This window comes from Oculina patagonica, chromosome 6, assembly GCF_052425735.1.
Source record: "Oculina patagonica isolate OP01 chromosome 6, crgOcupat, whole genome shotgun sequence".
In the NCBI taxonomy this organism is placed as follows: Eukaryota; Metazoa; Cnidaria; class Anthozoa; order Scleractinia; family Oculinidae; genus Oculina; species Oculina patagonica.
This window is the reverse complement of record NC_135763.1, coordinates 37,342,560-37,364,197: the sequence shown is the minus strand read 5'-3', so window position 1 is coordinate 37,364,197 and position 21,638 is coordinate 37,342,560. Positions and strand designations below refer to the sequence as shown.

General features: G+C 38.0%; 4 long non-coding RNA genes across 4 annotated transcripts; 1 reads left to right on the top strand and 3 right to left on the bottom strand.

Moving 5' to 3' along the window:
* Positions 1–1,067: 1,067 nt before the first annotated feature.
* On the bottom strand, positions 1,068–1,645 carry LOC144657714 (uncharacterized). Its single transcript, XR_013571602.1, has 2 exons — positions 1,487–1,645; positions 1,068–1,353 (listed from the first exon to the last, which is right to left on the bottom strand). It is a non-coding gene; the product is annotated as an uncharacterized LOC144657714 (long non-coding RNA).
* Positions 1,646–4,412: 2,767 nt separating this feature from the next.
* On the top strand, positions 4,413–5,546 carry LOC144657713 (uncharacterized). Its single transcript, XR_013571601.1, has 2 exons — positions 4,413–4,591; positions 5,287–5,546. It is a non-coding gene; the product is annotated as an uncharacterized LOC144657713 (long non-coding RNA).
* Positions 5,547–9,436: 3,890 nt separating this feature from the next.
* Positions 9,437–11,511, bottom strand: LOC144657712 (uncharacterized). The gene is made up of 2 exons (XR_013571600.1): positions 11,141–11,511; positions 9,437–9,764 (listed from the first exon to the last, which is right to left on the bottom strand). It is a non-coding gene; the product is annotated as an uncharacterized LOC144657712 (long non-coding RNA).
* A 4,593-nt stretch (positions 11,512–16,104) lies between these two features.
* Positions 16,105–18,875, bottom strand: LOC144657709 (uncharacterized). Its single transcript, XR_013571597.1, has 2 exons — positions 18,623–18,875; positions 16,105–16,413 (listed from the first exon to the last, which is right to left on the bottom strand). It is a non-coding gene; the product is annotated as an uncharacterized LOC144657709 (long non-coding RNA).
* Between the last annotated feature and the right edge of the window lie 2,763 nt (positions 18,876–21,638).

Below are 21,638 nucleotides of genomic sequence, written 5' to 3'. Positions count from 1 at the left end.
TAAAGCAAATAAAGGGTATTTCGTATTGTAAATCTTTGAAAATTTATCGGCGCTATTTTCGTTTACTTGTGTATTAATTCGGCTTCCGCGTCCCGTAGCGTTACGCGGTTTTTTTAACTGCTTGATCCTCTGGTTTGTTATTGCCGGTATTTATTAAAAAAGATTCCATTTTACCGTGGGTCTGTTCAGGGAAAGATCACAGATGAGGTCAAAATGTGATAAGAACATCGATCAGTGACTCACTCGCCTACTGCTCTGGTTGGCCACTTTTTATCTTCTTACCACATGTTGACGTCATCTGCAGTTTTATGACTGAATCGAGACTGAACATTCGCGCGCACGGCAAAATAGATTGATTTGTTTAACTGACCGTCAAAACAAGACGTCTGAAGACCCTCAAGAATAACAAACCGTCAATAGAGAATAACATAGAAAACCTCGATAGCCCAGTATCTTGACGTTTCCCACGTTTCCAAACTAACACGAGATTATGGAGATTTAACGTTTACTGTGATGTGCTATGAAGCCTTGATACATTGGGAGCGCGCATGTCACCATCGGTGTGTTCCTATATTCCGCACGTGGAGTGGAATTAGTAGATGACGCAATGGGTCACAAACATTTCTATGAACTATGCGGTGAAAACGTGAAATGAATGAAACGATATCTATCATCGCAGTGGATAGACAGTATAAGTTGTTGCTTTTTTTATCCATGACCTCCGCGACACCGGTGCTTTTAAGCATCTGGGGCTCAGATGATAGAAGCCTTGAGGCCTTGAAAGTTAGTTTGTTTACAACTTCTGTATTCCAACAAAGTGGCCAAATTAGTAAAAGTGCATTAAAAGTTTGTTGATAGCATAATTGGGTTTTGTACCAATCAATGAAATTGTTCAGCCTAACCATCGAAAAGTTTAAAACGACGAAATCTCAAAAAGGAAGAAGGAAGATATGAAAATTTTAAGTGCATAAACTCTTTCATTTTTTAAAAATATTTAAAAACCGTGGAATGAAAATGGTAAAAGAAAAAAGCCGAAAACTGCAATAAATCAATAAACGTACGCCAAGTAAATGGAACACTGGTAATTTTATTTATTACTGTTTCAGTTGCTATAGGTAACTTAAACAGCATTCATTTGACTATCCAAAATAATTTCCTCATAATTATAATGTTCTATATATTCTAAGACTTTCAGTCGCTTTGTTATTCCCATGGGCCTTCAGGATTTGCTATATTGCCCAGCCTTCTTCCGTCTTTGATTGATCTTCCTTCTTCAGTCTTCGGACGGGAATTTCTCAGTGAACGAAGACGATTTGCGAGTCGGCTTCTTGGCAGCGTTACTTCGTCATTCACCTACAAAGACAATCAACAAACATTGAGGATAGAAATCTCGCAAAGAAAAAAAGCATTACTAAGAAGATTATAGCTTGCACAAAACGCTTATCCTTAAGACAAGTACAAAAAGGAAAAGAAATTTTATACAAACCTGTCTTTTTCCACAACCGTAGCTGAAAGGACAGCTCCACTGGCCTAACACAGAGTACGGAACGGCGAGAAGGAAGACAAGAAAGAAAGCCAAGAAAATCCGTGATTTCATCTTTACCGGCCTCAGTTATGAAATTTGTTTCTTCTGTCAGAGCTTGCTGTAGTCAAAATGTAAGCTCAACTTTCTCCTTTATATACACACAAAATGTCATGAATAAGTAGACTAAGTGGTGAAAATGAAAACTCGACTGTGGTTTTTGAAAGCCAAAATGATGTTTCCTATTGTAATGCTTATTAACGTTTATTAACCAGCTTATTAACTTGTCTATAAAACTGATAATCAGGGGCACGTGTCGACATTAGTCAATTTTCCGAGTGAAAAAGGATGTTTTAAAATTAGTCATTTAGAGGTTTGGGTCGAAATACTTTGACAAAGTATGTGAGTGAGGAAACAAACAACGTGCATAGCATTTTGCATAAAGTTAACAAAATACACAAATAATAATTATAATTTGTTCGTTGCTTGTAGTTTACTCCGTAAAAATTATTGCAAACTGTGACTCTTCGTGCATTTGTTATCAGTGACGGTCGGCGGAGGCGGGCCATGTGATTCAGCCAGCACGTGTTGATTTAACTGCCAGGTAAGAGGATTGTATTTAATCCTATTTACTTATAAAACTTTAACCACATACCTTATTACATGAAATTTTCGCGACACGTTAATTTCGCGAATTTCGCGATTCCAAAAAAATCGCGAAATTAAAGTGACGCGAACAATAAGTGTCGCGAACATAACATGACGCGAAAATTAAGTGACTCACATTGTGTCAATAGTCAAGGAAGAACAAGTTTAGTACCACTGAAGGAAGGAATTTTCAATGTACATTGATGTTGTCGTCACAATTGACTCTAGAACAATAACCCATGCACGTACAAGTATGACCTACTTGTAGACATTGTGAGAATTGAACTGCTCTGCTGTTGCTATTGCCGAGGTTTAGTCCCGCCCTTGCGTTTTTGTTAATTTCGACATTATTGTTCCTTTGATGAAGTCGTTTTATTTAATTAGGGGCATGTTAAATAATATTGCCAAGAGAATGTAAATTGTGTCTTACTCAAAAACGCGAAGTTAAAGTGATTCAAAATACAAAATTTTCGAAAAATCGCGAAATTTAAGTGTCGCGAAATATGCGCACCTAAAAATCGCGAAATTAACGTGTCGCGAAAATTTCATGTAATAGGGTATTTAATATATGTTTCGTTTTATTGACCATGTGAGTAATATGTACAATATTACGTAAGTGAAAAAGTATCGAAATAAGTAATTGGTTGAAATAATTATGCAAAATACACGTGCAATGCTCGTAATTTTGCAAAGTTTTAAAAAAGTAACTATCCTCTTAGGGAAAGTACCGCAGTTACTTAAACGATTATTCTAAAATGAATACTACCAATATCAACGAGCAGTATATGTTTAAGATCAAATGGTGACGACTTTGGTTGAAAAATCGTCCATTTCTTAAGAACAAAACTGACGGATATGAGTTATTATCATTCAACAAATGCGCGCGCTGCCCATATATGGTCAAAATGTTAACGTTATCTGTCATCTGTCACATAACATATATCCTGCGATATATGTAGGTTGCGAAGATTCGCCCGAAATCTTGTAAAGCGCTGCATAATTACAGTTTTTCTATCTGCAAAAAATGTGTTTCGTTGACAATTTGTTGAATAATAAAACAATTATCCTGCTCAATCTTAAAGAGACAATCGAAGTAATGATAAACCAAAAATAAACAAGAATAGTTACGACTAAAGAAGACGGCCTCGTCGGCTAAGTATCAGGCAATATTCCACGCGATTTCGCAGGATAATTGTTAAATATTCATTAAGAATTTCATTTTGTGGCTATCCCATTTTTACTTAGGAATTCAACAAGTTTTCCTGAGTTAAGAATTTTAATATCCGAAGAGTTACGAACTTTGTATGACTTTTATATTTGTCTTTATAATATATTCAAGAACAAACTGAGTCAAACTTTAAATGGATTTTGTACAATATGAAAGGGTTTAAACTCTTTTTTCACACTGCTCGAGAGAAACTTGTGGCATCGCACGATGCGAAACTGCTGTTTTAACAAGCTGTTAGTTGAGGAGCCGGAATATCAAATAGTGCCATTCCGAGTGAATTCTTTCTAATTTCTTCCATAAGGGTGTTAATTAAGGAACTCAAAAGCAAATTAAATAAATAAGAAATTATGTTAATTATTACAATGAATAAGAGTAGGCGGGTTACTATTGAGGAAGTTATCGGACGAGGGATTTAAATTCGGAAGATTGCGAAATACATTAAGCATGCTGTTTAAAATTTGCGAAATATTCAAGTTCACGTAAGGATTGTGAGATACGGTGAAATAAAAAATTTCTCGAACCTCCAAGGAAATGAAAATAGGTTCAAGAAATCGGGTTTAAATTGAAGTGCTTGCCAGCACACTTATTAAAAAAAAATTGCAAACAAACGGCTTGGTAAAGGTTCGAGTCATCAGGAGTTTAAAAAAATCGGGATAAACCCTTTATTATTGTTTAATCGTACCAATGATAAAATCTTAAGCAATAAAAAAAACATTAACTATATTAGAAACGTTTTGCTAGTAAAAAAAATGCCAGGGTTTCTTTGTCAATTTCACAGAAAAAGAACGAATTCCGTCATCCAACGAGTTGAAATTGAAAAGCTGTAATTGAACATCTGTTAAACTGAAATAAGCATGATATTAAACGTTAAAAAGCTTTCAGTTATTTTAATGCGCAAGCATTACCAGATTAATTTAGTTTTCTAAAACCACATGAGAGTTCAATTAACAGTATTATTAATAACAAATCATCGGGTAGTAATTCACGGCATTTTGTGTGTATAAAAGGAGAGAGTTTGTCTTGTATCATCACATACAGCAAGCACTGAAACAACGGAAACTAGTTTCTGACTGACGCCTTAAAAGATGAATTCACGTATTGTCTTCGCTTTCTTTCTTGTCTTCATTCTCGCCGTTCCCTCTGTGTTAGCCCAGTGGAGCTGCCCTTTCAGCTACGGTTGTGGAAAAAGACAGGTTTGTGAAACATGCTATTTTTTCGTTTCTTAGCTACTTGCCTCAATCATCTTAGCTCAGTGAAAAGTGAAAGATTATACCATCAAAGTCATCACTTCAAAGACTGAGTGTTTAACCAGGTGGTTGAGTAAACGTAAACTGATTGGCTTTACAAAAGCACCTTCGATCGATTTTCGGATTAAAGTGTGATGAAAAACTGAAGACTTCTATACCTCAAACTTTCGAGAAGGCAGCAGCGGCTCGCAAATTCGGGTAAAAATATTTCGTTCCCTAAAACTTTCTAAAGTTTGAAAGTTTAGCTGCCTTATTACATTTACAGATACACTTTCTGAGCGTTTAAAATAAGGCTTTAAAACGCACCAAAAAGTACACTTATAACGTAAAAACTGCTTTCCTACACTTGTAGTAAAAGTTTCTCGTTGGGTGCCCCTGGTAGAGACCGAGTTAAAACGGATCCGAACCGTACTATGTAGGTAGAGTGGGCAAATGGACTTGATCTTGCTACCAAAACAGTAATTGTGTATTTTTCATTACTAAGGGCATAGCATTTATTCTGCTCCGAAGAATTACATACTTCCACTGATCTACACTTCATTTTACTTTATATACTATTCTACTGTCGTTCTGCAAAAGCTTAAATTTCCTCAATGTTTTGCGAGGTTTTAAGTCTCATTGTTCGATGATTATCATTGAAGGTAAATGACGAAGTAACGCTGCCAAGAAGCAGACTTGCAAATCGTCTCCGTTCACTGAGAAACTCCCGTCCGCCTGAAGAAGGAAGATCAAACAAAGAAGAAAAGGACGAAAGGAGACTGGGCAATATAGCAGATCCAAAAGGCTCATGGGAATAACACTGAAGAGACTAAAGCGAACTTAAAGTCGTCGGAAAGAGAAGATATTTAGATACTAAATAAATTATTTAAGTTACCAAGCAAATAAAAATAAATTAGCACTATCCGTTTTTCTTAGTTTTGTTTATTTTAATATTCCTTTTTGTTATCTTTGTTTTTCGTAAAATTCCTGTTTTAATCCCCTCCCCCCCGCTTATAAGCCCCCCCCGCTTATAAGCCCCCCCCCGCTTATAAGCCCCCCTGGTTATAGCCCCAACTACCTGGAAACAAAAAAATACAGCCGGTTATAACCCCCCCCCCCCCCCCCCGATATAACACCCTTCCACTCTGCTTGATGACAGTACTGAACAGGGCTAAATGTTGCTTTATTATGACTTTTTAACTCAAAAGCTTTTATCGATCGACACTACCGTGGCTCGTTTCGAAACGTTTTTTTTAATACGCTTATAACCAACCCTCCGGATAAAAGCCCCTCCGTTTATGAGCCCACCCAAAACCCCTTACGAAGTTGTATGAGCCCGGGGCTTATAAGCGGAATTTATGGTATTTAAAGTTGGTGTTTAGAGTTGCAGCAAAATGGGGAACGCTCATCTATTTGCAAAATAATTTCTTTGGTTTATAACACTTTTTAGATTTACCCTCTGCCCCCTTAAAATTTTGCCAATTTATTTTGTTTGAACCATCTTTTTACTAAGCAATTTTAATTAAATGTGCTTGTTGGTAAGCAAAGAGTGATTAATGGACTGCAAACCACATTTTTTGGGCGTTACAAGATCGTAGAAAACTTCTCTTCCGTAAGCACTTAACTGTTATAAAATTTCATTACAAGAGTAAATGATTCTTTCAGGTTGGTGATAAATTTAGAAGGAATGAAAGAAAACTTGTAAAAACAACATTGCAACAATTAAAATCAGTTTGATGTCATGAAAAGAAAGCCTTGCTCGCAGCTGTTGTGTAATTGTCGTACTTGTGCTTCCTTTAACTGTTTGATAAAATACTGCATCGTTGAGTCTCCATTTGAGCAGCACTGCACTAAAAGGAAAAAGCATTATATTGGAGTCTCTCAAGAAGAGCATGTGACAGTAAAAATGAATGAAACTTAAAAATTTTTTATGTACACTTATTTGAGACGTCGTGAACATGCATATGGTGTCCTACAAAAGTATTAAATTATAGATTGTCTATCTTGACTGCCCAAATAAAACAACACAACAAGGATCCGGCCGTCCATTATATGACAACATGGACAAGGAAACAAGCAAGTACAAATACAAGACAGAACGCCACGAATATCCGTGAATTCACATTTACCAGCTTTAGTCCTACTTTAGTGGTCAGCTGCAGTAAAAACTAAAATGAGCTAACTATATGCTCATCTTTTATATGTCATGTAATATTGCTTTGAGAAATCGGGGGTAAAATTACAGAGGAATACTATCAGGCAAGGGACAACGAAAATTGCTTCGAGAAATCGGGGGTAAAATTACAGAGAAATACTATCCAAGGGAAACGAAAATTGCTTTGAGAAATCGGGGGTAAAATTACAAAGAAATACTATCCAAGGGAAACGACAATTGCTTTGAGAAATCGGGGGTAAAATTACAAAGAAATACTATCCAAGGGAAACGAAAATTGCTTTGAGAAATCGGAGGTAAAATTACAAAGAAATACTATCCAAGGGAAACGAAAATTGCTTCGAGAAAACGGGGGTAAAATTACAGAGAAATACTATCCAAGGGAAACGAAAATTGCTTTGAGAAATCAGGGGTAAAATTACACAGAAATACTATCCAAGGGAAGCGAAAATTGCTTCCATCGGGGCCGGGGGCTCGTCGGGGAACAGAGAATACTCAGGAGAAGCGGATCGGGGTAACGACTCAGGGAGCGGCCGGCGGGGAGAACTCAGGGACGGGGAGCAGCCGCGGGGGGAAAACGAAAGCTTCGGTCGGGGTAAAAGGAAAACAAGGGAAACGAAAAGTGAATCGAGGGTAAAATGAACACTGTGGAAATTGCTTCAGAAATCGGGGGTAAAATACAGAGAAATACTATCCAAGGGAAACGAAATGCTTCGAGAAATCGGGGGTAAAATTACTAATACTATCATGTGAACGAAAATTGCTTCGAGAATCGGGGTAAAATACAAAAAACTATCAAGGGAAGAAATGCTTCGTCGGGGGAAAACATAGAAATACTATCATTGAACGAAAAGCTGTCGGGGGAAAAAGAGAAATACTATCCAGGGAAACGAAAAGTGCTTCGAAAATCGGGGGAATAAGAGAAATACATCAGGGAACGAAAATGCTTTAGAATCGGGGGTAATACGAAATACATCGGAAACGAAAACTCGAGATCGGGGGGAACCGTCGGGGATAGGGGTCGGGGGGTAAAGGAAATACAAGGGAGAAACTTCGAGACGGGGGCTTCCAGTGGATTGCTGGAGGGGGTATACCAGTACTATCCATTGAGAATGCTGGTGGGGGTAAAGAAATACTATCATGTGAAGAATTGCGGGAAATCGGGGGTAAAATTAAGAGAAATACTATCCAATGTGAACGAAAATTGCTTCAGAAATCGGGGGTAAAATACGAGAAGTACATCCAATGCGAAGAAAATTGCTTCGAGAAATCGGGGGTAAAATTACAGAGAAATACTATCCAATGTGAACGAAAATTGCTTCGAGAAATCGGGGGTAAAATTATAGAGAAATACTATCCAAGGGAAACGAAAATTGCTTCGAGAAATCGAGGGTAAAATTACAGAGAAATACTATCCAAGGGAAACGAAAATTGCTTCGAGAAAACGGGGGTAAAATTACAGAGAAATACTATCCAAGGGGAACGAAAATTGCTTCGAGAAAACGGGGGTAAAATTACAGAGAAATACTATCCAAGGGAAACGAAAATTGCTTCGAGAAAACGGGGGTAAAATTACAGAGAAATACTATCCAAGGGAAACGAAAATTGCTTCGAGAAAACGGGGGTAAAATTACAGAGAAATACTATCCAAGGGAAACGAAAATTGCTTCGAGAAATCGGGGGTAAAATTACAGAGAAATACTATCCAATGTGAACGAAAATTGCTTCGAGAAATCGGGGGTAAAATTACAGAGAAATACTATCCAATGTGAACGAAAATTGCTTCGAGAAATCGGGGGTAAAATACAGAGACTTCGTGCGGCTTCGGTCGGGGGGTATGGTCTCGGGAGGCTGGTCGGGGTGGATCTGGGGCTTCGGCGGGGGTGGCTCCAGGGAGGTCGGCGGGGGGCTTCAGGGAAACGAGCGGCGGGGGTGGTCTCGAGTGCTTCGGGGGGGTGGTACTTCAGGGCGTGCTTCGGCGGGGGTCGAGAATACTTCCAGGGAGATGCTTGGACGGGGGTATAGGTCTCGGGAGATGCTTCGGACGGGGGTATCGGTTTCCAGGGAAACGAAATTTCTTTGGAATCGGGAAAAATGTAGAAAAATACTATCCAAGGGAAACGAAAATTGCTTCGAGAAATCGGGGGTAAAATTACAGAGAAGTACTACCTAAGGTGAACGAAAATTGCTTTGATCAGTGATCAACACGATAGCATATGCTTCTTTGGTCACTGAGCACATTTTATTTTGGCCTTATTATTGTTATATTTTCCTTCCTTTAATTAATGCACTTTCTGTAAATAGTGTAATAGTGTATGATTTTTTAAATAGTGTGAAATACATGTAATAAAAAATCTGAATCTGAAACCGGAACATGGAGTCCACGTCTGAAAGTGTTGATTACCAGACTAAAAAACGAAAGCGGGCTTTTTACTCCCCAGTTTTGGCGGTCATTGTTTCCTCAGCTTTCCCCGCTTTTCAGTTCCGCTCCACCAACGCTGTAACGGAAATGTTTACAAATTTTTTGACGTCAGACTCAATTAACCCACATGCATACAGATAATATCAATGGCTTTTCTCTTTGGAAGTTTTAGAAGATCAAAAATATTAATTAACAAACAAACGACGCGAAACAAATCGACATTGTTATGATTTATTTTATTTGCTCAATGGCAACTTACATAGCATTTATTATTAAAATATTTTTATTACATTATTCTATGTTCCAAGACTTGGTCTTTGTAAGGCACAGTTGAATGTTTTTTTAGAGACCGGTGCGACATGAATGATTATAGGATGATGATCTCAGTGGCTCTGTTATTCCCAATAGCCTTCAGGATCTTCCATATCACCCAGTCCACTCTCGTCTTTCACTGGTCTTTCTTCTTCAGGCATTGGCAGGGAGTTTTCCATTGAGCGTAGACTGTCATCAAGACGCCTTCTAAGCAGCATAAAACGGCCATTCGGCTAAAAAGAAAATTATTGAGCAATTGAAGTTACAAACCGCGCCTATCTGTATAGCGATGTTGCTGGTTCACTTAGCAAAACCCTTTGTCCGGAAATTAAAATTTGGGATGGGACTTAAAATTAATATTCTGTGTGCATAAAGTTTGCATGTGTTGCTAGTAATATGACACAGAGAGTTTTGAATCTTTTTGTTAGGTTTTACACCCGATAGAGTGGTTGCTATATATATAAAACAAAACAAAAACATAACTTAAGTTGTGGGAGGACGGGTGCGGGGTAAATGAATGCCCACAATAGGTTTGACTACCATATCAAAACTATCATATCCCAAAAAGATTATCTTAAAGGAAGATATCTGTCATTTGTTCATGTATAACGCGTCTAAGATGTCAAATTAATATGCATGGAAATACGGAAAATAAGAGGCGTATTATTCTTTTTGGAGTCAAATACTTTTATATTCCTGTTTATCTTAGGGTTAGTAAAATGCAGTTGTCAGGCCCTTATTTCTTGTCTATCAAGATAACAACATCTGATAGCTACAAATGAGCGTCGGATGAAATTATGAGGTCTTTCTTCCAAAATTATCTCAAACAAACGGAAAAAGAATGGTAAAATTTGTTACCCCAGATCTAGAAATATTTTGTTTTTCATTAAAGAACCGCAAAAAGATAAAGGTTTTTGGTAAAACTATTACAAGGAGGAGCACAAGCGCTTGCAGACTGGACACCAAGCCCCAAATTTACACCAGTTATTTTATTAATAATGGCGTTAATTCGCATGTTAATGTCGACGTTAAGTAATGGTTTGAGAATTTAGGAGACATGGCGCATTTAAAACTTCCGCTAAATAAATGCAAGAGTTTAGCAGATGATCAAGCATCCACGAAAAGAAAAATACAAAAATAATTTGTGTGGAAAGTTGCCGGAAATAACCGGAGAATGGGTCATTTATTTTAGTGACCTTTTGTATTTTGGTTTTGCTCAAGCTAAGTCAAGTTCCCTTTCAAAGATGTGGTCATCAAGAAAATATCTTCTAGTTGATGATTTTCGTTTTTCTTGTCAACTGTCGCTTGATAATGCATTGATATTGTAGGGAGAAATTAGATATTTGATCACTTTTGGTATTTCAGACAATGTGTTAACAAAGAAGTGCTCTTTGTTGTTCTTGTGCATTAACCGACCTTCTTGCGTTCTTCGGCTAATGTTGTTAGATTATTCCGTCCAGCCGCATATAACTAACCTTGTTTAATACTTTTTTCGAATAGAAATTAAGTAAGACATATACTTAATACAAACTTTCCCGTTTCACTGAGCTGAGGTAATTAAGAGTTTTAAGACAGAGGTACATAAATCAAGAGAAAGAGTTTTACAAACCTGTTTTCGTCCACATTTTGGGTCGAAAGCACAGTTCCAGTTTCCTTTTTGAGCTAACACAAAGTAGGGAACGACAAGTACGAATACAAGAAAAAACATCCCGAATATCCGTGAATTCATCTTTACAAGCTTGAGACCTACTTTAGGGGTCGGCTGCAGTAAAAACTAAAATGAGCTAAATATACGCTCTCCTTTTATGTCATGTTATATTCCTGAATTATATTCACTTTTGACAGTTAAATTGCCACTGGTTTTTAAAAACTAATAGTAGGCGAGTTTCCGCGTTGTAGACTGAGTTGTTTAATGTGAAATTACCAGCTTGTCAGCGCTTTTTAGCGTTAGATATCTTAAGTGCACGCGAAGTGGGTTTTTAATAAACGTACTTACCGGTTAACTAATTAAAAAAAAGAATGATGTCTAAATTCGCGTAAAGGACGGGTTGTTTTTACAAAGTATGCGTGGAAACGAAAAAAAAAACTTCTGTCAAAACATAACGCCTTCCAACCAAATACGACGCTAGCGTGTGTACCGGACGTAGTAAATTAAAACTATATATGCAAACAGTAATTTTGGCTTGCCGACAAACAGACAAAGTACACCTGCGTACAGCTCCCTGAGCACGCTCTTCTTTCCTCCTTATGATTACGATTACGGTATTCTGTGCTTTAAATTTTGAACTAAACTATTTCATTTTATATAAAGGTCGAACTTTTTCTACCCGGAGTGACGTAATTTATTTCAAAGAAAAATTTGCTCAATATTTACTGTCGGACTGACTTTCATATCAACATAGATGTCTGTTTAATTTTTGCGGCACGTTTTGCCGCACATGTCCATAATTAGTTACTAGGCTAAAAGCCGGGCACCAAGGAACGGTTTTCTCTTATAATAAATGCTTTTTCAAATAACACTATTATAAACTATCTGGAGTTCTTTTACATGAGCTCTGTAGAATAAGATATATAAGAGGACGTTAAAGAACCCACACACTATTCGCAAAGAGTAGGGCACGAAGCTCCCGGTGTTGTGGTCTGGCCTTTACAATTGTATCTTAAAATTACAGTATGTGTAAAGCGCATTTGAACATATATATATGGAAAATGCGCTATATGAAATGCATTATCATTATCATTACCATTTCATTAAGAAACAGGACGTCATCGCAGGAGCCCGATTATTCCTTGTGAAATAAATTTTTGTAATTCAATAAATTTTGGCCTTAAAACGTTATTAAGATATTTCTATTGCAGTTAAATTGCATACAAAAGCTTTGAAATCTTACCTTCAAAGGGAAATTAGCATATATTGGGGGAATTTTCTAATTTGAAAGCAACGTTTTGGGTTTTTCGGAGCAACTTTTTTACCAATTTTTACATTCCAGTGAGCAACTTTCCAGCATTTTAAGAGCACAATCGGGAAAGGCCAATACTGGAGCTAAAATACAGTAGAAACCCGATTTATCGAACTTCCAAATTTTATACCAGCGTTGTGTTGGTTTGGCTTCGGGTGAGACTGCCCTCTCACTCGTATCTCTTGCGGGCTGTGGTGGGTTATCTCTCGGCATATCTTTGCTGGTATAATACTTTGAATGGTTTTCTAATGTAATCTATCAGTGAACGTTATGAAATAAAATGACCACCCCTGTGGCCAAAAGATCCAAAATGGGAATGTTCTGTTTTTTTTTCCCAGCAAATATAGCTCAGCCAGAGCAGCACACGCATACTTTACCAGCAAGTTGTAATTTATTTAGAAGGAGCAAGATTTATAAAGGATATTTCTTTTAAGAAATGAATAATTTTAAATAGCTTATGGCGTAATCATCTTTGGCTTCCGGTTGGGGAACTACCTATCATCCGGGAAATTGCCTCATCGGTTCTTACTGGGGGCGGCGTGATTCCCTCTTTCGCGTTCTCCGCGGCATTTCCCCCTCCCTCCACCCCTGTTTTCTTCTCTTGCTGCGCTCCCCCCTCGTTGGGCCTTGTGGGGCGTGACATTTGCCCGCCCCTTTTTCCGTCATCTGTTCCATTTCCATCGGTTCAGCACTGGTAATTTATGTAACTTTAAAAACACGTGTAATTCGTATAGCTATCTCATTTAATTTTGTGCATGGCCACATATACACAGCTTTTTCTGAAGTTGTGTCAGGAAAATTACTTTTCCATACACCTGATTATGTATTCTTGTATAATAAATATGTAAATTCCATATTTTTTTGTGAATTAAATGCTTTTTTATGTTCGATAAAAACTCCTTCATGTTCTACAACAAACCGCCAAAATTGCCATACAAAAACCGATTAGGGACGGACCATTATTTTCTTGGAGGGGGGGGGGGGGGGGAATGAAAAATTTCCTCTGCAAACTTTTTTTTTTAGTTTATGCACCTCTGCAAACATTTTTTTTTCGAAATTCTTACTATTTTTTGTTATACATATCGTGTTTGCAAACAATTTATTTTGTCTTTCCAGGCCCTGCAAACAATTTTTTTCAATATTTTTCATCCCCCCCCCTCCAAAAAAATAATGGTCCGTCCCTTACTTTGATTTTTTTCTCGTATTTACGCTTTGGGGTTTCAATATCTCATAGTCAAAAACTAACAGATTCCGTTTATATTAATACACGATACACGGCGTATCACCGTTAAGTTATTACATGTATCGCCATTTGTAGAAAACATTCGTGCTTTCTTTTTTTTCCTCAGTGGAAGTTTTAAACACCACTAGAAGTCGTCTTCTTAGAAGACTGAGTTGCGACTTTGCATGATAAATGTTAGTCATTACGACAGCAAAAATTCTACGAATATGCTTTGTTATTAGTTTCGCCGCCTGTATAGAGGTATTACGACAGTGGAAATTATGCGAAGACACTAACCTGCAATGCAGGCGTATTTTAAGTAGTGAGCGAGCGCATTTTGATCGGGCGTGCGCCATCTTTGATTCGAACTCGGAAGAGGCTTGGGTAGAGAGGAAAAAAGCATCCGGCCCAACACGTGGCGGCGAATCTACTCGATCGCGAGCTAATAGAGACATTCAGCTACAGGTTTTTTACTTTAATGGCAAACCGCAAACGGCATGCAGTTTAAGGTTAGTTGTTTGGCGTTTGAGGTATCATTAACCTGAGTATCAGGCTTTCCTTTCCTTTTGCGCTTCTACCCTTTCTCCCTTCCCCTTTAGAAAAGCCTGATACTCAGGCTAAGGTATCATGAACTCTACCGGTTTAGCTAGACGTTCTCAACCTCGAGCAAATTCGCATAGAAAACAAATTACTAAAAGGAAAAATGACTTGTCAAATTCCAAAATTCAAAATTACCAGTGTTTTTTTAGCTTTTGCGAAGTTTTTAGTCTCAATGTTTGATGATTATCGTTGTAGGTGAATGACGAAGTAACGCTGCCAAGAAGCCGACTCGCAGTCGTCTCCGTTCACTGAGAAACTCTCGTCCGCCTGAAGAAGGAAGATCAATGAAAGACGAAAGGAGACTGGGCAATATAGCAGATCCGGAAGGCTCATGGGAATAACACTGAAGAGACTGAAGCGAATAATAAGTCGTTGGAAAGAGAAGATATTTAGATACTAAATAAATTATTTAAGTTACTTTAGCAAATAAAAATAAATTAGCACTATCGTATTTTCTTAGTATTGTTTATTTTTATATTCCTTTTTGACATTTTTGTAAATTTAAAGTTGGTGTGTAGAGGTGCAGCAAAATGGCGAACGTCACCTATTTGCGAATTAATTTCGTTCGTTTATGACACTTTTTAGATTTACCCTCTGCCCTCTTACAATTTTGCCAATTTATTTTGTTTAACCCATCTTTTTACGAATTAATTTTAATTACATTTGCTTGTTGTTAAGCAAAAATGTGATTAGTGAACTGCAATCCACATGTATTTGGGGGTCACAAAATCTTAGAAAATTTATCTTCCTTTAAGTATTAAACTGATAAAATTTCATTACAACAGTTAATGATTCTTTCAGGTTGGTGACCAATTTAGTTGAAATAAAAAAAAATTGTAAAAACAACATTACAACAATTGAAATCATTTAAATGTCATGAAAAGCTTTGTGTAAGGATCGAATGTTCTATTAAAATACAACTTTCTCTATTTTTTTCTTTGAAAATATTTACCGGATACTTTTCTCCCGTCCGGCCTTAAGAGTCCTCATGGGCCCGATGAGGATAAATAAATAGTAGTACTTTTCTCCAATAGTAAGACAACAGCTACTTGCGTTTCCTTTTTTTTTGATTAACTACTGCATTGTTGAGTCTCAATTTGAGCAGCACTGCACTAATAGGAAAAAGCATTATATTGGAGTCTTTCAAGAAGAGCATGTGACAGTGAAAATGAAAGAAACTTCAAAAAATTTTTATGTACATTTATTTGAGGACGTCGTGAACATGCATATGGTGTCCTACAAATGTATTAAATTATAGAATGTCTATCTTGACTGCCCAAATAAAACAACTCAACAAGGATCCGGCCGTCTATTATATGACAATGAAACAAGCAAAACTTTAAAATTAGAAATTGTGAAACCAGAATATGGAGTCCACACATTTGAAATTGTAGCTGAGAAAATTGGTCCGGACCTGATCACTTTCGTAGAGAAACAATCAAATCATAACGGGGGCCATAGGCGCCTTTTGCCCCCTTTTTGATTTGACTGTTTCTCCCGCTGTTTTTCTACAAATGTGGTCAGGTCCGGACCAAATTTTGACAGGTCCGTTCCTAATTTTCTCTGTCGTGTAAACGCGCCTTAAAAAACGAAAGCGGGCTTTCTAACCCTAGTTTTGGCGGCCATTGTTTCATTAGTTTCCCGCTTTTTCCTTCCCGCTCTGCCAACGCCGGAACAGAAAAGCTTACAAATTTTCTTACGTCAGACTTAACCCACATGCACAGAGATGATATAAATGGCTTTTCTCTTGGGAAGTTATAGAAGACCAAAAATATTAATTAACAAACAAACGACGCGGAACAAATCGACATTGTTATGATTTATTTTTTTTGCTCAATGGCAACTTACATAGCATTCATTTGATATCTAAATATATTCATTACATTATTCTATACAGTTTAATGTTTTATAGTGACTGGTACAACAAAATTGATGATCTTAGTGGCTTTGTTATTCTCAATAGCCTTCAGGATTTTCCATATAGTCCAGTCCACTCTCGTCTTGCACTGATCTTTCTTCTTCAGGCATTGGAAGGGAGTTTTTCACTGAGCGTAGACGGTCGTTCAGTCGCCTTCTAAGCAGCATAAAATAGCCATTCAGCTACAAAGAAAATTATTGAGGTTAGAAACTAAGCTTATCTGTATACCGATGTTGCTGGTTCACTCAGCAAAACCTTTTGTCTGGAAAATTTGGGATGAGACTTATATTCTGTGTGCATAAATTTTGTATTGCTAGTAAAATGACACATAGAGGTTTTAATCTTTTTCTTAGGATTTACACCCGATAGAGTGGTCGCTATAAAACCAAGAACCCATCATTGAAGGTGCGGGAGAGGGGGTGGGGGGGGGGGGGGGGGGGGAAGGGGAATAAATGCCCACTGTTTTATTTTTGTAGAATGGTATTAAACAATAGTTTTTACCACCATATCAAAACTATCATATCACTATAAAAGGTTATCTAAAGGAAGATATCTGTGATTTGATAACGTATAACAAGACAGTCTAAGATGTCAAATTAATATGCATGGAAATAAGGAAAATAAGAGGCGTATTATTATTTTTGGAGTCAAATACTGTTATATTCCTGATTTAAAATATAACACAAACAGCGGTGATAAACATTATGAAAAATCGCATTTTACTAAACTTGACGTTTCGTATGCTAAGCTACATACATTTTCAAAAGTATGACCGTTAAAACAACGTTAACGATGTTTTGAACAGACACAAAAACAAGCCAGACACCCCTGTTGCGACAGTTCCTAAAAAAGATGTTATAATCCTGTTACCCTACTTAGGTCTTCCGAGCATCCAAACCACTAAACGTCTTAAATCCTGTGTATCCGACTTCTACTCTTTCGCCAAGCTCAAGATCATTTTTCAGAACACACGCCGCATCAAATCCTTCTTTCCGTACAAAGGCCGCCTCAACCGTTCTCAACGATCTAAGGTCATCTACAAAGCTAGCTGCTGGGACTGTGACGATGTTTACATTGAAAAACAAAACGACGACTTCACGACAGAAAAACTGAACACTTACACTTAGGCCCTTACTAAATGCGACCATCCATCAGCTATTGCTGATCACATAAAAACCACACGCCATAACATCAAATGGGATCATTTTGAAATCCTTGCGTCAGGCAAAACTGACCTCCACTGCAAAATTAAGGAGACCTTATACATTCAAGAGCTATAACCTTCTTTAAATGCCAATGCGGGAGTGAGAGGTTGTTATTTTATTAACTGAAATGTAAATATTAAGTTACTGCTGAAGATCAGTTGTCTCAGTCTAGGTTCCAGAACCCTTTCATAACAATATATAAATAGTTGCCAAAATTTTAACGGTCATACTTTTGAAAATGTATGTAGCTTAGCATACGAAACGTTAAGTTTAGTAAAATGCGATTTTTTATAATGTTTATCACCGCTGTTTGTGTTATATTTTTAATCAAGTTACGATGGCCTAAAACCAAGAGTCTATATGTTATATTCCTGTTTATCTTGTAGTAAAACAGGTGTCAGGCCCTTTTTCTTGTCTATCAAGATAACAACATCTGATAGCCACAAATGAGCGTCGGATGAAATTATGAGGTCTTCCTTCCAAATTATCTCAAACAAACGGAAAACGAATGGTAAAGTTTGTTACACCGGATCTAGAAATATTTTGTTTTTTATTAAAGAACTGCAAAAAGATAAAAGTTACGACAAAATGATTACAAGGAGGAGCAAAAGCGCTTACAGAACACCAAACCCCATATTTACACCGGTTTATTTTAGTAATAATGGCCGTTTAATTCGCATGCTCTCATGGACGCTTAGTAAACTTTTAAAATTTAGGAATCTGGCGCAACTAAAACTTCCGCTAAATAAATGCGAGGGTTTAGCAGTTGATCATGCATCCACGAAAAGACAAATTCAAATTAAATGGTGTGGAAAGTTGGAAGTAGCCAGTGATAGGGTCATTTATTTTTGTGAGCTTTTGTATTTTGGTCTTGCTCATACTAAGTTTCCCTTAATTCAAAGATGTGGTCATCAAGAAAATATCTTCTAGTTGATGATTTTCGTATTGTCTGCTTGATAATGTATATATATTGAAGGGAGAAATTAGATATTTTTAATATCACTTTTGCGATTTCAGAGAATGTGTTAACAAAGTGCTTTTTGTTGTGCTTGTGCATTAACCGAACTTCTTGCGTTCTTCGGCTAAAGATGTTAGATTATTCTGACCAGCTGCATGCATATAACTAACCTTAGGCTTGTTTAACTTTTTTCGAATAGAAATGAAGGAAAACATATTTAATACAAACTTTTCCGTTCCATTGAGTTGAGACCTGTCGTCGTCCGCATTTAGGATCGTAAGGACAGTTCCAATTCCCTTCTTTAGCTAACACAAAGTAAGGAACGACAAGTACGAAAACAAGACAGAACGCCACGAATATCCGTGAATTCATCTTCACCAGCTTGAGACCTACTTTAGGGGTCGGCTGCAGTAAAAACTAAAATGAGCTCAATATATGCTCTCCTTTTATATGTCATGTTATGTGCCTGAATAATATTCACTTTTGACAGTTAAATTACCATCTGTTTTTTTTTTTTAAAAAAACCAATAGTAGGCGAGTTTCCGCGATGTAGACTAAGTTGTTTGATGTGAAATTACCAGCTTGCCAGCGCTTTTTAGCGTTATATATCTTAGGTATACGCGAAGTGGGTTTTTAATAAACTTATTTGCCGGTTAACTAATTAAAAAAAGAATGATGTCAATTCTTTTGGGGTTCGAGCGGTCGATTTTGCATTAAGGACGGGTTGTCTTGCAAAGTACCCATGTCAAAACATAACGTCTTCCGACCAAATATAACGCTAGCATGTGTACCGGACGACAGTAGTAATTATAACTATGAATGCAAACAGTTTTAATGGCTTGCCGACAGAGTACACCTGCGTACAGTTCCCTGACAGAGGCGGCGGAGCGTTTTGAAACGTGGGGGGTTGGGTTGGGGTGGGGGTTAGGGTGATAAAATCCCTAACGCCAACTTAATTCTGGTAAACCGGCAAAGAAAAATATGACAGGAATATTAATTATTTGTATTTCAAGAGAACCAGTACGGCCATTTATCTTGACGGACAACGCATCTCAGACGTATTCGGCCTCTTCCAAGAAAACAAACCCAGTCAATTAACCTGCTTATGGCAATTTTTCCCTGCGGAACGTATTACTTTTTCCTTTTGCTTCTAAAGGTTACCCAGCGTCAGCTCTCTTTCTGCTTGCCATTGGATGGATTTGTGTTTGTTGGTCCCGAATTCAACTCCTTCAGGCTTTGTAAATAGCCAACTGGTCAGCCTCCTTTTAGTTGGATTTTAATAACATTATGTTTGTTTAGTATTTTGTTTGATATACACGGCCCTACAAGCTTCTAGCTTTAAACCCAAACCTTGTATAATTAAGTTGCTACCCTCTCCAGCTGCGTCCAGGTGGTTCCAGACTTTTTGATGTCTAATTTGGTCTGGGGCTATTAACTATCATCAAAAAGCTGCTAGGTGCGTTTTTATATTCTGTGAAATAATTGATAGACTTTGTCTGTGGCGATCGGTAGACTTAACTTCAGTAGAATGATTCATCCGATCTAAGGTTTTTTAAACACTAAATTTTCGGTGGCCTCTGTCCACCTTCATCAGAGTATTGAAAATGAGTTCGTTGAAATATTAGCACGCGCTAGGCATGTTTGAATACGCCATCCAATCTTTAATTTCTTAACAGTGGAGTTAGCAGCTTTTTGATGATAGTTTATAGCCCCAGGCCAAATTAGACATCAATGACATCCACCCAAGAAATGCCACGATCCTTGAACGAGGAATCTCAAGTTACACTAAGAGACTGTTCCTAGAGTCGTGATGAATCATTCTACTGAAATAATAGATAGCTTTAATTCTTTTATCTTCGTATAAGTCCCTGATAACTTGAACATAAAGGAGCCAAGTGGCCCATACAGCCGGAGCTTATCCCGGTTTCCGTAGCATTAAGCGACTGAGAGTATTGCTTCTCCCCCTGGATGGGATGCCAGTCCATCGCAGGGATTATCCCCCCCTCCCCCAGCAGTAAATTCGCCGGTACCCATTTATACGCCTGGGTGGAGAGAGGCACTGTGAATGTAAATTGTCTTGCCCAAGAACACAACGCAGCGCCCCGGCCAGGACTCGAACCCGGGCCGTTCGACTCGGAGTCGAGCGCGCTAACCATTAGGCCACCGCGCGTCCCACTGATAACTTGAACATACTGCAGCTAAAATACAGTATAGACCCCCCGATTTCTCGAACCTCAAATTTACCTGTGTTGTGTTCCTTTGGCTTCGGGTGGGGCTGCCCTCTCACTCGTACCTCGTGCGGGCTGTGGCGGGTTCTCTCTCATCTTTGCTGGGATAATACTTTGAATGGTTTTCTAATGTAATCTTTCAGTGATTGTTATGAAAAATAAAAACGACAACCCCTGTGGCCAGAAGATCCAAAAATGGGAATGTTCCGGCTGTTTTTTCCCCAGCAAACACACTCAGCCAGAGCAGCACACACATACCTTACCAGCAAGTTGTAAATTATTCCTCGCGAAGCGAGGCCGAAGGCCGAGCGTAGCGGGGTGTATAATTTTGTCCCTCAAAGGGCTCAGGCGGGATGAAATCTCGTGTGGAGTTTACGGTCATATATATATATTTATTTGTGAGCTTGGTGTGTGGCGGAAATGACGTCACACGGCCGCGCGCTGGTGGCCTAATGGTAAGGCGTCAAACTTGAAATCAGATCTTCGGGACTGAGGTCGGGGGTTCGAATCCGGCTATATTTTTTTTTTTCTTTTTTTCTTTTTTTTTTTGTGGGTTCGAATCTTGAGCCTTTCAGTTTTATCGTTTTTCTTTTCGGATTAAAAAAACACTGATTTCCACATAATACTCCCTCAACGCCTATTCATATTCAGGCTATAAACCTTTCATCGCCATCAGGGGCGCGCGGGCGGAGGCTTCGAATCCTCTTGCTGTTCGTTCTTCTTTTTTTTTAATGCCCTCAAATAAATGTCCAAAATGCGACTATCTAATAATTTGTCGATTATTTTGAAAATAGCCTGCGCTTCCCAACGCTTTATACCTCTTTACCAACCAGAAAGAGCACAAAGCCACCATCTTTAAAGCGGAGTAAATCCTGGGAACGAGGGTGTCGGGGCCATGCCCGTTACTAGGCAACAATAACAAATCACCGGTTATAACCGGTTACGTGGCCTGAGGCTATAATTTATGCCCCCGGCCACTCGCGGGCGCACTCTTTATTGTGCTTTCTGTGAAGGAG